Source organism: Mus musculus, chromosome 8 (genome assembly GCF_000001635.26).
Source record: "Mus musculus strain C57BL/6J chromosome 8, GRCm38.p6 C57BL/6J".
Taxonomy (NCBI): Eukaryota; Metazoa; Chordata; class Mammalia; order Rodentia; family Muridae; genus Mus; species Mus musculus.
The window spans coordinates 126,892,748-126,908,653 of NC_000074.6; the positions used below are offsets into that span (position 1 = coordinate 126,892,748).

Sequence of the window (15,906 nt, forward strand, 5' to 3'; positions counted from 1 at the left end):
GTCCCACATTAGTTACTTCTTTCATATTTTTGCCAGAATTCTGACAGAAGACACTTAAGGATTTATTTGGGTTTCCTGGTTTAAGGGGCTATAGTCCATCACAGAGCGGGAGGCTGCCACCCATAGTGGCAGAAGCTCCCCAAAATCTCAATACATCTTCAACAACCAGGAAGCCATGGGAGAGGCTGGAGCCAGAAGCCGAGCCAGGCAATAAACAGAACCCTCAGAGAGCATCTGTCTGCATCCTACTTCCTCCAGCTGAGCATCATCTCAGAAGTTTCCTCAATCTTATAGCTCTATGAGGCAGAAAAGCTCAATATCACATATGGCAAAGTGACCAACCTAGGTCATTACAGAAAGGAAGTAATACATTGGGATGTGTGTACAAGGTGTGTGTATGTGTGTATGTGACAGAGTCCCACCCTATAGCCCAGCATAGCCTCAAACTCATTTAACTGGCCTTGAACTCACAGCAAACCTCCTGCCTCAGTGTCTCAGGTATTACAGTTTTAGAAAAAACCCACCACACTCAGCCTTGTTCTTTGGGGAAGATGGAAAGTAAGTGTGTGTGTGTGTTCATTGTTTTTGTAAGGGTACCAGTGTGGAAGCCAGAGACTGGATCAGGTGTCTTCCTTAGTCAATCATTCTCCATCTTTTGTTTTGAGACAGCATCTGGCACTGACCCTGGAGCTCACTAAGCTGGCTGTCCAGCAAGCCTCAGAGATCTTCCTGTCTCTTCCTCCCTAGCAGTCGTATTATAGGCATGCACTGCCACTCAGTGCTGGTGTTACAGGCATGCACTACCATGCTGTCTTTCTGCATGTTCTCTGAGGGAATCTAAACCTGTGTTCTCACACTTTTGCAGCAAGCACTTTGCCCTCTGGACCGTCTACCCAGCACCATAACCTTCTCACTCTAACTTAATCCAAGTCACAGAAGGCCAATTGAGGAGGTGATAGTTAGGCTCAAGGTGAAATAATTATAATTCTGCAATGACTTTTAGTTATAGCTGTGTACATGGTAGTGATATTTAAAAATTCCTTTTAAAAATTAGAAATAGATGGTATTTAAATAAGAACGTGCCTTTAAGACCCAAGTGTTAAGAAAACAATGATCACTCTTGGCAGTATTCTTTCCTTTCCTTGGGGATCCTAAAATGAGGTGCCACTCAAGCAACAGTACTCTAATGTCCCAGTAGACACCTCAGAGACTATAAGCATGAATATAAGTTGCAGCTCTCAAGGTACCTGTAAGTCTGTAAGCAGATGGACAGTGTGTTCGGGGTTGAACACAAGCACACAGGAGTAGAAAAAGACAATAAGGTTAATCTTGAAGGACTTACTAAGAAGGAAACTGCAGAATCCCATGGGAAAGAAACAGCAGTTAGAAAGATATAGGCACACAGAGCTGTGTAGCTTGCCAACATGGCCTTCAAGTTGCTGGGTTGTGGGACCCTGGGAAGGTGGAGCTGGACACATGGATTTGCTCCATGATGAGTGTGTGTGTGTGTATGTGTGTGTGTGTGTGTGTGTGTGTGTGTGAATTTATCCTGATGGCATTTGGTCAAGTGCTGATGTATTTTCTCAATCAATAGCTTAAGTTTCACCCCAAACACTTAGGGTAGTGAACCTGGACAAGCACTGCCGTCTTCCCTCCTTAAAGTGCCAGCTCCCCATGTTCAACGATGATAATAAGGTCTACTCTGGGGACCACTAAAGAGCCTAGGACAGACAACTTTTTCCTTTTTCTAAAGGAGTGTGTGTGTGTTCATGTATATGGGTTATTTGCCTACACACACACACACACACACACACACACACACAATTATGTGTATGTCTGATGCCCTTGGAAGCCAGAGGAGCATTTAGTCCCCTAGAACTTGAGTTAAAGACAGTTGTGAGCTGCCATGTGGGTACTTAGCATCAAACTCGGGTCCTCTGGGAGAGCAGCAATTGCTCTTCATTGCTAAGCCATCTCTGCAGCTCTCAGAAAACATTTTCTGAAAAGATAGTAAAGATTTTAGATTTGACAGGCCACACTGTTTCTCTAGTTCCTACTCAACTCTCAGTACAACACAAAAGCAGCCATTGACAACCCACAAACAAGCTCTAGAAAAACTTTAAATATAAAGACAGCTGGCTTCAGGCCAGCTATGGCAGGTGGGTAAGAGTATACCTATCTCTGTTTCAGATAAAAAGAAAAGCTGCCCTCCCCTGTTCCTGCTTTTAGCACCTTCTTCCTCTGCACACAGACACATCCCTTCTTCTCACTCCATTGAAAGCTCTCTGGTAATATCAGAGCTTCCCCTTCATCTGAGCTCCAGAGGACTAAGAAGAATACAGAGAATTTGCCAGGCAGAGTGAAAACACCCTTGCTCGAGAGCCAAGTATTTTAGCAATCAATCAGCCAGTCAGAGAGATGTCTCCGTGAGCACATGGTGATGCTGTCCTAGAGCACATGGGAGATGGCTCCTCACCAAGAGCGTGTGGGTGAGTGAGAAACCCCCCTCTTCCCTGCTGCCTGGGTCCCAGTCTCAGCTGTGTGTAATCCTTGAGAGTCACATTTTCCATTTGCCAATCTGAGTGATGAGGAAATTCTGCTAAGTGGCAGCATCTGTGTGTGCACCAGCAGCAAGCATCTGAGCCAGGAATTCTAGGAGATCTCTGGAAGGAAGCTGTGCACGTGAGGACGAGCCTCGAGTCAGCCTAGCTGTAGAGGAGGGGTAACCCACATGGCGATAGGAAGTGGGTGAGATGGGACAGGAAGGGAGACCCTGAAACAGAAATGGAGGAGACAGTTGTGTGAAGACTTTTGGTATTTTTGCTATTGTTACGAGAAAGGGATGATCCGGCCTGTGGTGAGATCAAAAGAGGTAAAAGGTCAGAGTTGGCAGGGGCTGAACCTGGAGCTCTGAATCAGTGGGCTGGCTGTTGCCACTGGTTGATTCCACCAGACAAAGTAGCAGTGATTTCGACTGAGGACCCTGGCATGGCTGATAGAACTGGTATCATCAAGTCTCAAGGGCTTAGCTGGTTGTTCTTGAAAATGCCAGATGGACTAGAGAGAGATGGATCAGTGGCTAAGAGGGCTTGCTGCTTTTCCAAGGACAAAGTTTGATTTCTATGCACTGGGAGGCTCACAGCCACCTGTTATGCCACCTCCATAAGTTCCAAAGACCTCTTCTGGGCTCTTCTGGAAATTCACAAACATGACATACATGTGAAAACTACACACACAAACACACACTCACCCACACATGGTGCACACATACACACATACAGATAGACACACACGGCATATACACATGTACACAAAAACACTCACACACATACGGCATATATACATACTCACATTCATACATATGGAATACACATACATTCATACACGTGGCATATGTCTGTGGCATATGTCCACGGCATACATACATTCAAACACATGGCACACACACGTTCACACACACACGTGCATGCACACACACAAAGATAAATCTTTTTAAAAGAATGTCAGGAACTAATCCAGACACATGTTGCCTGTAATCACAACACTCAACATTTGACATGCTGGACCAAGAGGATCTCCAGTTGAAGACCAGCCTGCCTACATGGCAAGAGCGTATACATTCATCATGTTGATGTGATAAGAGGCAACACTTGGAAGATGTGCCACACTTGGAAGAGGCAACTTAAGGGAAGATTTTACTTTGGCTCACAGGTTCAGGGCGTACGGTCTATGATTGTCAGGAAGGCATGTGGTGGGGGAAGCTCCATCTGTGGCGGTGGCAGCTTGTGCCATGGTTTGTTCACATCTTAGAGGATCGAGAAGCAGACAGACCCACCTGGAACCAGAGGTGGAAATCACCTTGGAGGCCTGCCTCCAATGATGACACTTGTACTAGTTAAATCACAACACCAAAGGTTTCACAATAACTCAGACTATCACCACCAGCTGGGGACCAATACCTAACACATGAGCTTTTGGGGTCACCACATTCATGCACAAAATACACAAAATGAGGCTGAAACTAGAAATTATAAAGTTATGTTTGAAGGCCCCTGATTTGTTTTGGCTAGATAAAACCTTTTAAAACATTTTGAGATTATAATTATATCTCTCCCTTCCCTTTCTTCCCTCCAATCCTTCCCATACACCCTCCCCCACTCTCCTTTGAATTCATGCTCCCTTTTTTATTAACTGTCATTACATGCAGCTATGTGTATTATATACATACATATTTCTAAACATAACCTGTCTAATCTGTATCATGTTGCCTGTAGGTATGTTTTTCAGGGCTGACTGTTGGACACTGGACAACCAATCTATGGCTTCTTCCCTGTGAAGACCTCTCCATTCCAGCTCTCCTTGGTTGACTTTAGTTCTTTGTGTAGGGTTGAGACCCCAAGAGCTTTTCCCCAACCAGCCTGTCACATTCACTAGTGTCCTCCTCGTTCAGCTCATGTCTATGCAGTCATGTTGATGAGACTCTATGGGTGTAGATGCTGACATTCCTGGAGACACAGTCCCACCGCAAACTCCCTGATCCTCTGGCTCTTACAGACTTTGTGACCCGTCTTCTGCAATGTTCCCTGAACCTTAGGTGCAGGAGTTGCTTTGTAGATGTATCTACTTGGACTGGTGGGTTCCCCTGATCTGCATTTTGATTGGCTATAGACTTTATAATTAAAATTGTGCCAGTCAAAAAAACAAAAAAACAAACAAACAAACCATAGCTGGCCAAATTCTATCTAGTGTTGTCAGAGCTGCCAATTTCAGGAAAGGTTTCTGAGCTGCTGGGCAAAGCCCACTCCAGGGTCCTACTCTGCTGATGAAGCCTCCTACAGTATTTGGTCTGTTTCAACTTCTCCTGCAAATATGGCTGCCAGTCAAATAGAGTGTTCAGCCAAGATTTGAACTTCAGCCAATAAATACTTTCTCAATATAAATGTATTAAATAATTTTATTAAGTAAATGTATTCTCATGATCACACATGATTTTACCCTTACCCTCCAAAAATTGTTTAGTTTTGTGTGATATTCAAATTTACCTAAGCACCTTGCATTTTTAGTATTATTACTGTTACTGGGGAGAGTGCATGCCGTAGCACACATGTGGAGACAGGAAGACAAGTTTGTGGTGTTGAATCTCTCCATTCACCATTATGTGGGTTCCAGAGATCCATCTCTAGTCACCAGACTTGCACAGCAACACTTTCTTCACTGAGGGAATCCAGCTCTTAGACACCTCACAGCTTCATCTTGCTTTTTATTGCTTGGATCCAGTGTTCCTCTATAGCCCCACCACCCACCAGGCTCCTCTGAAGGCATCAGCAACACAGGCTTATTCCCTGACAGAGAAATAAAGAAGGCAGCTCACATCTCCGAACACCCACCAGACATGTTCAACCTTTTGACATTACAACATGATGTTTTCATCTACAAAGCTAAATTCAAGAACAACCCAAGCAGGTTGGGCAGACATCTCAGGTTAAATAAAGTTCTTCCCATGCAAGGGTGAAGACTTGAATTCAGGTCCCCCATAGCCCGCACAAAAGCCGGGTGCCATGGTGTGCGTCCAGTAATCCCAGCATGCTTATAGCAAGATGGGAACTGGAAATGGGAGACTTTCCAGAGGTTCATGAGCTAGCTAGCCTAGATATGCAGTGGCAAACAAGAAATTCTGTCTCAATCAAAGTGGACGGCAAGGACTAACATCCTAGGTTTTCCTCCAGCCTCCACACACATGCACATAGCATGTACGTGCACATACACATCATATCATATCGACCTACCTTGAATGCATTCCTGTAATTTCCTCAGAGACTGATCAACACTGTCCTTGATGTCTAAGGATGGAGCCATTCTACAACTGGCTCAGCCCCTTCCAGGTTGTGCTTTGTGTCTCTGAGCTCCTGAATGGACAGGGGATTGACCCAAATGCCCCAAGGCAGCTAAGTCGCTCTGTGTATTGATAATCCTAGGAAGCAGGCATCGTTGATGGGGCATGGAGGATGCCTACAATTCGGGGTCCTACATTTGGAAGCAGTGGGGCCAGCAGGCTTAACCACCAGACCTGTCTGTTCCTGTAGGAAGTACAAACAGGTACTAATGGCAGTCTGTGGCTGCTGATGCCAATCAACATGATCTTCTCTGCTCAGGGGTTCTCACACATGCAGAAGCCAAAAGGTCAACCTCAATGTCTTTCTTTCCATCTAATGTTTTGAGACCGTGTCTGTCACTTGCTCAAAGCTCATCAATTCAGCCAGGTTGGCAGTCAGTGAAACCCAGCTATCCTCTTGTCTTCACCTCCAGCTCTGGGATTGTAAGTACACACATCATTGCACCCAACTTTGTACTCGAGTGCAGAGGATCTGGTCTGTGGTCCTTAGGCTTGTATTGACTGACCTTTTATCAACTGAGCCACCTTCCCAGCCCCTTCTAAGTCTGAGAAGCAAGAAGATATGTTATTCCGTGGCTGCAGCTCAGGGTAGGACCCTAATGTTCCCTTCCAGAAAGGCCACTGTAAATCACCCAGAGAACAGAAAAAGAAATGGCAGATCACTAGGCTAGATGGATCCTAGGGAAGAGAGAGGACAAGACCCACTAAGTCGGTCTGAAAAGGAATCCATGGGCTTTCAGCTAACTCTCTGCTCAAACAGGCTGTCATTATAGCCACCTGGGCAGGAGGAAATCCATTCTAAAGAGTCACGCATACCCCTCCTTTTGGCTATTAGACTCTTTAAAATGGCTCCTCAAGGAGTTGAAAATTCCCCAAGAATCTCATGCTAGAAGAAGGAAAAAGCTGGATCCCAGTTCTAGGCACAAGGTGAACTTATGTTCCAGAAACAGATTTTATCCAGTCCTCATAAGACCACCTCACAGGACAGGTCAGTCTGTGATGGGTCTGTGACAGGCAGGACCACATCTTGACCAGGCCTACTTACCTGTGAATAACTCTTGCCCTCTATGTAAACCTGAACCTCATCTGGACCCTGCAGATGGACCCAGGTTCCCTGGATCTCTTTGTTCCTCTTCTCAAAGAGACCCCACTGGATAAATCTCCTTTCTCAGCTTTTTACTATGATTGTCTTTCTAACTGTTGTAGTGATTTGGAGAACTACCAGGACCCAGACCTCAATTTTAACAATGCCTGTAACAGCATTGCATGCCCTCTGACCAACTGTGCCTGCAGTTACAATTCTCTTACCAATGACTGAGTTTATGACTTGGTTGGTTTTTTTTTTTTTAATGGTATTAGTTGGAACTGAACACGCTCTGAAAAGTGCGCCAATTACGTCAGCGATCGAGGAAAAAAAAAAAAAAAACACTAACCTCCCTCCATGTGGCCAGCTTTATCGTTCTGATACTGCAAGCTCCTGCAAGGTGCCTGGGGTTAATTAACTGCTTCAGAGGAAATCACATTGATCTGTATAAGCCATGAGTACCTGCCTGTCCTTCTTGCAGAAACCAATCTGGTGGCATCTCCTGGTCCCACTGCTTCCAGATGAAGGACTCTGAGTTACAGACTGCCTCCCCTACCCCCTCTGATCCTCCTGCTCCCCTGGGTAATCCATTACCCACAGTGACTCAGCTGCCTAGAGGCATCTGGGACAATCTGATGACCCTGTTCACCTACACTGCACTCATCTGATACTGTGAGAGCCTCTCACCTTCCCCTCATGGGAACCCCAGCAGCAGCAGCAATGGCTGCAGTGTGGAGCCCTGCCTGAGGCCTGGCATTCGTGTCTGAAGAACCCTCCAACCACTATTAAAGCCACCTTTTCTCAGCCACCTTTTCTCAATGCAAAACGAAACACAAAACCCACACACAACACTGCAGCCAAGTGCTCCGTGAGTGCCTTTTGGGGCAGAGTATGTAGTCATGTCATCTTCCTCTGGTTAAGATGGAAAGATCTCTGGTGGGGAGGAGATAGGACATGAGGAGATGGCTTAGCCCAACAAGACACTTGCTGCAGAGCTGGCAACCTGAGGCCCATCCTCAGGACCCACCTAGTAGAAGGAGGAGACCAACTCCCAAAAGTTGTCCTCTGATGGCCAGTAGCCCCCTCCACAAATGGCCTGGTCGGTGGCCAACAACATCCTATGATGAGAACCACAGGAACCTTCCTTGCCAGGCAAGGCAAAGCCATCTTGAATCAAGGACAAGATTATGTTTTATAACTTCAAGAGGCTCTATAACCAGGAAGTGCAGTGAAACACAACACACCTGAGGGAGGCCTGCCAGCTCTCAGAGGCCCTGCCTTTCTTTCTACAGGTGCTGTGGAGACTCACTGACAAGCCTGCTCAATTTCTGAGTTCTAATTTAGAAAGTGACTTTTTCTTTCTTAACATGGCTATGCCTGGCATCTCAATCTCTTCAAGTCCCTCCCTCCCTCCCTCTTTCCCTCCTTCCCTCCCTCCTTCCCTCTCCCCTCCCTCTCTCCCCTCCCTCCCCACACTCCCCCCTACGGATGCCTCACAGCAGCTGCTTGAAGATTTCCATTGCTTAACCTGCCCACTTTCCTGACCTCAAACTCAAAAAAAAAGCACAATTTCCTCTTTTTCCTCTTCTTGTGGCAGCTGACTGACCCTGCTGGCTTTCTATCTATAATTCTTTTTTTTAAAAGATTTATTTATTATTATATGTAAGTACACTGTAGCTGTCTTCAGACACACCAAAAGAGGGCATCCGATCTCATTATGGATGGTTGTGAGCCATCATGTGGTTGCTGGGATTTGAACTCAGGACCTCTGGAAGAGCAGTCAGTGCTGAGCCATCTCTCCAGCCCCTCTATCTATAATTCTAACAATTTTTTCAAGTTTTCTTTTGAATCCATCTTAAATTTCTTTATCTGTGAGACAAGAGAAGGAGCCTGAGTTCCAATCTGGTTGCCTTCTGGAAGTGGGGTCATCTGTGAAGGGAAGGGAATTGGGGCTGCAAAGAGTGTACAGCAACAGCAGAGACAGGCAGGTGAGGCTACACAGCCCTGCCTCAGGTCTGAGGTCATGGCCTCTGTTCCCAGGCTGCCCAAGGTCTGAGAGTTCCCTAGATGTTTGTCCACCTGTTTGAGTAACAGAGCCCTGTCTTGTCCCCATAAAGAAAGGGCTGTAGTCCACACAGTGATATGCAAATGGTGTTTACCCAGGTGGGGCACCTTGTGAGACAGGCTCTGGCAGAGTCCTACACTTAAGGTCACTTTATGCCAATGTTCTACTTCTTCTCTGGGCTTTAAAGGGAACCTCTGGGTCTAACCACAGTACGATGAACATACACAGAATTAGTTGGAAGAAGGGAAGAGGAGATGTGAGGGTAAGAGGAAGAGAGACAGAGAATGAAGTAGCTCTGAGTACAATGTCTGTCTAGCTCACACAATAGAATAAATACACACAACAGAGTAAAAAGAAAAAAGTCCTGGGCTTGCTACAACTGGCCAGACGAAATCTTCCTCTGAGGTAGTGGTCCTTAATCTTCCTAAAGCTGCGACCCTTTAATGCAGTTCCTCATGTTGTGGTGACCCCCAACCATGAAATTATTTCATTGCTACTTCATAACTGTAATTCTGCTGCTGTTATGAACCGTAATGTAAATATCTGATATCTTATTTGTGACCCCTGTTTAAAGGGTCATTTGACACCCCTCGGGGAGTCACAACCCACAGGTCGAGAACCACTGCTCTCAAGACTGGAGATGTGGCTGAGCGACTTGAAGAGAACCAACCAGCATTAGATTCCTAGCAATCACATCAGGACGCTCACAGACACCTATAACTCCGGCTCCAAAGAATCCAACATTTCTCCAAGGCACCTGCACTCACATGCGCACACACACACACACACACACACACACACACACACACACATACACACACTTTAATAAAGATAATTTTTTAAAATAAACCTTTCACTAAGTCATTTTAATGCAAACTATTATGATGCTAGCATTAGTTTGTAAGAAGCATACTTGTATTTTTTTATTTGCTTATTTAGTTTTGATTTTTCAGTATTGGAGATTGAATACAGGGTCTTGCATAGGACAGGCAAGCATTCTATTACTGAGCTACATCTTTCTAGATTTTCTAAAATTCAAATTTCGACACAGGGTCTCACCGAGTCAGCCAGACAGAACACAACTGTTACAAATCTGTATGAGTTGCTGAGATTACAGGTGTATACATCAGGCCCAGTGCCGAGCCTTGCACCTAGGCATAACCTGTCTGACAGAAGGCCCTTGGTGCTTCATACTTGTATACTAAGTACTTCCTATTGATTGATTGGTGGCCAGCTGCATGAAGACACACTTCCTTTTGGAAGGAGACTGAGCAGCTCCGGGTGCTCACATTGCTTAGAAAGCTGTCAGTACAGTGATGGTCCAGGCTACTTAGTTCTCAGCACTGCCCTATGCTTGCTTCTTATAAACTCCATTTGCTTTACGCCCCTGGACTTAGCAGAACACCTGCTTTGGAAAGGGTTTGGTGATAATTGAGGTGGGAGGTAGACGGATAGGTAAAAGAGTAAAGTTCACCCTGGATAAAGAAAGGCTTGGGAGCAAAGGTTACAACCAACAGAGGAAGCACCTAGGGGTGCGCATTCACAGGAGGGAGGCCAGCCTTTGAACCACCTGAATATGCAAAATACAAACACGTATCAGCAAAGGAATTTGGCACCAAACATGTGACATATCTCATGACCTGTTTATAGGGATTGTTCTGGAAAATGAGAAAGACTCGGGTGTCAGCAATGACTAACCTTGTCAGCTGAAGAGAGGAAAAGTTAACCCCCCATCTGGCTTCGGGGCAAAGTCAGACCAGCATCCAGGACAAGTTCCGTGGAGGCTGGCAGCTGTGTGGGATCCTTTTTTTTTTTTTTTTTTTTTTCTTTTTTTTGCTGAGTGCCTAGTGCTACACTATTCCATTCGCAGCACAGCTAGTGACCACAAGAACTCAAGGAGCTGTCATGCCACCAGCTGTGCTGTGACTAACAGCTACCTGGGGGGTCCTGATACTCTGTATCCCAAAACTTCTCCCACAACCACCCAGCAGCTGCCGACCAGTGTACTGGGCCAAACTAGAACTCACTCCAAAGCCCCAGGTAGGAGCATGTCCTACCTGAGACATCACCGAAACAACAGTCCAGTAGGAAGGAACATAGATCAATTGCCTTTGACCATGACCAATGGACACAGTGTTTTAGACAGTGTGGCTTGTGTGTCCGTGTTCATGTGTGTGTGTGTACACCTAGGTGTATGCCCATCGAGGCTAGTGATCAGCCTTGGAAGACAAAATGCTGATTCTCATGCTTTTGTGACAAACACTCAGCCGCCCGTGACTGGACTACCTCCGCAGACCTTGGTTTGCTTTTCTAAACAGTGTGTGTACACACAGGGCTCTACTGTTTGCACATACACACATCACACAGCTGCACATGGCTGAAAGCAAGCATGCCGGTAAGATCGAGGAGAGCCCCAGGGTCCCAACGGTCGGCTGGGTTGGCTACACAAGCTCAGCAGATCACATCTCCTTCAGCAAAATGAAACTCAAGGGATCAGTGTGAGGATATGACATGGCCAATTATCAGAGTCTTCCAGCCACATACAGGGAAATATAAGAGTTCCCAGGATCCTGCCTGGTGTGCCTCTTTGGCTGTTATCAGCTGTAAGAAGTTCCTGAAGACCAAGTTCCTTTGGATGTACCTGAGCTATTCCAAGGCTAACTTCAGCACACTTACTGAGCATCCACCACGTGTGATGGAGTGCACCAGAAACTGTTCTGTACCAAGGTAGGTCTTGCCTTCGGATGTTTGTCATGCACAGTATGAGAGGATCACACATAGCAGCCTCTAGCCCCAGAGTGCTCTCATTTACCAACACTCATTCCCACCCATAGTGTGAAGCTACCTCATGGGAAAGCCCCAGAAGTAAACAACTAAGGCACATAAGGTGATGTCCCTACTCTCCAGGACACCACACTTAGGTTGTGAATTATCCCCTTGTTTGGGACATGCTGGGTTTGCTACCCGCCCATCATCCAGCACCCAGTTCTGCAATCACACAGATGGTCTTGATATTGAAACGCTTAAATATTCAGGAAAAAATGAGAGTCTGTCATAGGCACGTATGTACGAGGTGTGTGTGTGTGGTGTAGATAACGTTCAGTACAATCAAAACTCAGGAAAACATAGCAGGCGAATTGTGGCTCTGTCTTTCTGCCCCATTACAAACACCATTACAAACACAGGAGCCAGCACAGCTTCTCCACAGAGAAGCAGCCCCCACCACGTGCAGCCAAGCAAAAATCCTTTTAGAGACAGACTTTTGAGGTCATTTTGAGGACTTTGATAATGCTTAGAAATTTCAAGCCTAGAAGATCAAAAGGCAAAAAGACATAAACACATCCAGGATTTTAAAGACTCGGGTATTGGTTAGGCAGTGGTGGTGCATGCCTTTAATCCCAGCACTCAGAAGACAGAGGCAAGTGGCCAGCCTGACCTTCAGAGTGAGTCCTAGGGCAGACAGAGAGAGAAACCCTGTCTCAAAAAAAAAAAAAAAAAAAAGAAAGAAAGAAAGAAAAAAAAAACAAAAATAAAACAAAACAAACAAAAAGGGCTCAGGAATCAAAGTGCTCACCTGACCAACTGGAGAGTTACAGAAATGTCAGTTGGCAGGTTAAATCCAAGGTGATGGATGTGCTGATGTGCTTTTAGTCCATTACTCCACAGGAACAAGGTTCTTAAGGAGACACAAGGTGGGGCTGGACAGATGGCTTAGCTGTCAGGTGCACTTGCTGCACTCACAAAGGACTCAAGTTCCTTACTGTTCACAACTATCTGCAACTCCAGTTTCCAGGGATACGATACCCTCTCCTGGCCACCGTGAGTAATGCATACACAGAGTGCACATACATGTAGACAAATGTAACATGTAAAACTAAAAAATAGGGGCTGGAGAGATGGCTCAGCAGTTGAGATCACTGACTGCTCTTCCGGAGATCCTGAGTTCAAATCCCAGAAACCACATGGTGGCTCACAACCACCTGTAATGGGATCTGATGCCCTCTTCTGGTGTGTCTAAAGACACCTACAATGTACTTACATATAATAATAAATAAATCAGAAGAAGAAGAAGAAGAAGAAGAAGAAGAAGAAGAAGAAGAAGAAGAAGAAGAAGGTGGAGGAGGGGGGAGGGGGAGGAGGAGGAGGAGGGAGAGGAGGAGGAGGGAGAGGAGGAGGGAGAGGAGGAGGGAGAAGAGGAAGAGGAGGAGGAGGAGGAGGAGGAGAAGGAGGAGGAGGAGGAGGAGGAGGAGGAGGAGGAGGAGGAGGAGGAGGAGGAGGAGGAGAAGGAGAAGGAGAAGGAGAAGGAGAAGGAGAAGGAGAAGGAGAAGGAGAAGGAGAAGGAGAAGGAGAAGGAGAAGGAGAAGGAGAAGGAGAAGGAGAAGGAGAAGAAGGTGGTACCAGGTATACAGGCAGTGTACTTAGGTAATCTTGGGAGAGATCAGCAAAAGCCCCAAGATTACACATGACAGACTCCAGCCTGCAGAGGAGTTCTGGAAGTCCTTCCAACATACACAGCACTCACAAAGAAAGCCTGCTGCATGCAAACTTGGGAGAGTCAGGTGTTACGTAAATCACCTGAAAAGGGTCAGGGGTAATATGGCCCCACATATTCTGGGTTCTTCCCTCAGCTCACCATCTCACACCCATTCTTTCCTTCCTTCCTCCCTCCCTTCCTTCCTCCCTCCCTTCCTTCCTCCCTCCCTTCCTTCCTTTCTCCCTTCCTTCCTCCCTCCCTTCATCGTCCCTTTCTCCCTTCTTTCCTTTCTTCCTTCCCTTCTTCCTCCCTCCCTTCCTTCCCTTCTACTCATTTATTTTAGTTTTTTGAAGCAAGGTCTATCTGTGTAACCAATCAGCTAGCCTGGAACTCATTATGTAGAGCAGGCTGGTCTTGAACTCACTACCTGTTTTTACCTTTTTTTCTTTAAACAACAACAACAACCAAAAAAACTTAAGATTTATTTGTTTTATGTGCATGGGTGCTTTGCCTGCATGCACAGGCATGCAGTGCCCACAGAAGCCAGAAAGGGGCATCAGTTAGCCTAAAGTTACAGATGGTTGGGTGCTGCCATGTGTGTGCTGGGACTCAAACCCTGGTCCTCTAATGAGCAGCCAGTGCTCTTAACCACTGAGCCCTCCTCTCTCCTGCCCTGTTTTTCTTTTTCTCATAAGCTTTCTCTATTTCTGTCTCTAATCGTGTGTCCCTGGTGCAATCCTTTGCTCTTGGACACACAAGCCTGGGACACACTGGGTCCCTCTGAGCTCAGGTCCGTGGCTCAGCACTCATATGCTTCCCTCCACACTCTGTACCTCCCTCCTGCTCCTCTGATCGCCATGCCTAAATGCAAAGGCCTGACTTGTTCTCTGTCTCCCCTCTTCACTGGCCAAGCTGGTGTTTTCAAGTATGCTTCTCCTCTCTCTCTCTCTCTCTCTCTCCCTCCCTCCCTCCCTCTCTCTCTAACTTTAATAAATTTGTTCTGAGTACATCTTCAAATCCTTTTTTTAAATTTTTATCATATTTTCAAATTTTCCTTATGTGTGTGCATACATAATGTGGGCCCACATGTGGCGATTAGAAGACGGCTTTCCGGAATTGGTTCTCTCCTTTTACCACTTGGGCCTCAGAGGTTGGACTCAGGCCACCAGGCTTGGAAATAAGAACCTTTACCCACTGGGTTGCCTTGCCAACCTCATAGTCTCTTCTAGGAACTCCAAAGAGAGACCTGCATGTCACTTGGCACCAGTGATAAACTGGTCACTGAGAGCCAAGACTAGCCCTTCAAGCCTTTGGGTTTCCATTAAAATGCATGAATACGAGGCCATACTTCTGTGGACTGAAAAACAAGGGTGCTTGGAGAGCTTCAGAGGAGACAGCATCTCTATGCAGCCTCAGATTCTGCCGATAGGGGTCTCAGAAATCACAGCCTCTTAGCAGAGTAGCCCAAGGCTGTGGGAAGGGAAGGAAGAAGAAAGTGTGGGGAACACAATCCTGACACCCTTGGAGGATGAAGTTGTGCGGACCAGAAGCCAAAAGGGCAGGAGGTGTCCTGAGAGCCAAAGCCGGGAGTTCTTTGTCCAGCCTCTTGGTCCTGATTCTATTCTAATGCAGAAGGCAATCCCTGCACCTTAAAGTCGAGGAAAACACCTGGACAAAAGGGAAGCTGTCCCATGCAGAAAGCACACTTGCCCCAACAAGCTGCTCACTGGAGCATCTGACAGGGAAGGGCCAGGAGCCCAAGCTGACTTACCACAGTCCCCAGGCTGTTGCAGGGCCCAGAGTACCTCCCGGCTCTGAGTCAGGGAGTGAGCATGCTCCACCTCTACCAAAACAAGCCACTCTTTTCTCATTCCCACGCTCCTGGGTCGGGAAGCAGGTGTGGCGCCGTGCAGCAGGTTGACATCAGTGCAAAACACATTCCTGGCTCCTCCATTTCTACGACACGTGCAGTTTCTGAGGCTGAGTTACTCCCGACCTTTTGGCCGGTCCTGTTTACTCATCCACCAATCCCACTCCTTTACCAGACAGCACTGTAGCCCTCAAGAGGCACCTCCTGTTCAAGCCCAGAAGGAGTCTGTAAGACACCAGGAAGTCCACCCTATAAGAGTTTCAGGCACTTTGTGAGAGGACCCTTACATGGCATCCACTCACGTGTGGTCTGGGCCTCCTGGTCTACCCCAGCAGTTTCCTGGCACCCACACATAGATCCATTCATCCAAAGGATAGATAGATAGATAGATAGATAGATAGATAGATAGATAGATAGATAGATAAAAGATGATCTCTGTCCTCAGGATGTGAACCTACAACCTAAATCAGGCAAGATTTTGTCCCTCGCAGAACTTGCCTCTCTGCGAGAAGAAACATTA

General features: G+C 46.4%; 1 long non-coding RNA gene across 8 annotated transcripts in view; it reads right to left on the minus strand.

Moving 5' to 3' along the window:
• The window catches only part of Gm31718, a 103,664-nt gene extending 88,041 nt beyond the window's left edge, over positions 1-15,623 (minus strand). For 4 of the 8 annotated variants that reach the window (XR_388221.4, XR_879368.3, XR_001778722.2 and 1 more), the window contains exon 1: positions 15,288-15,622. This is a non-coding gene — a long non-coding RNA (predicted gene, 31718). Of the gene's footprint in view, positions 1-15,287 lie in introns of all 8 variants that reach the window. The other 4 variants (XR_879375.3, XR_001778723.2, XR_388217.4 and 1 more) reach the window with 3 other exon arrangements.
• Positions 15,624-15,906: the final 283 nt, after the last annotated feature.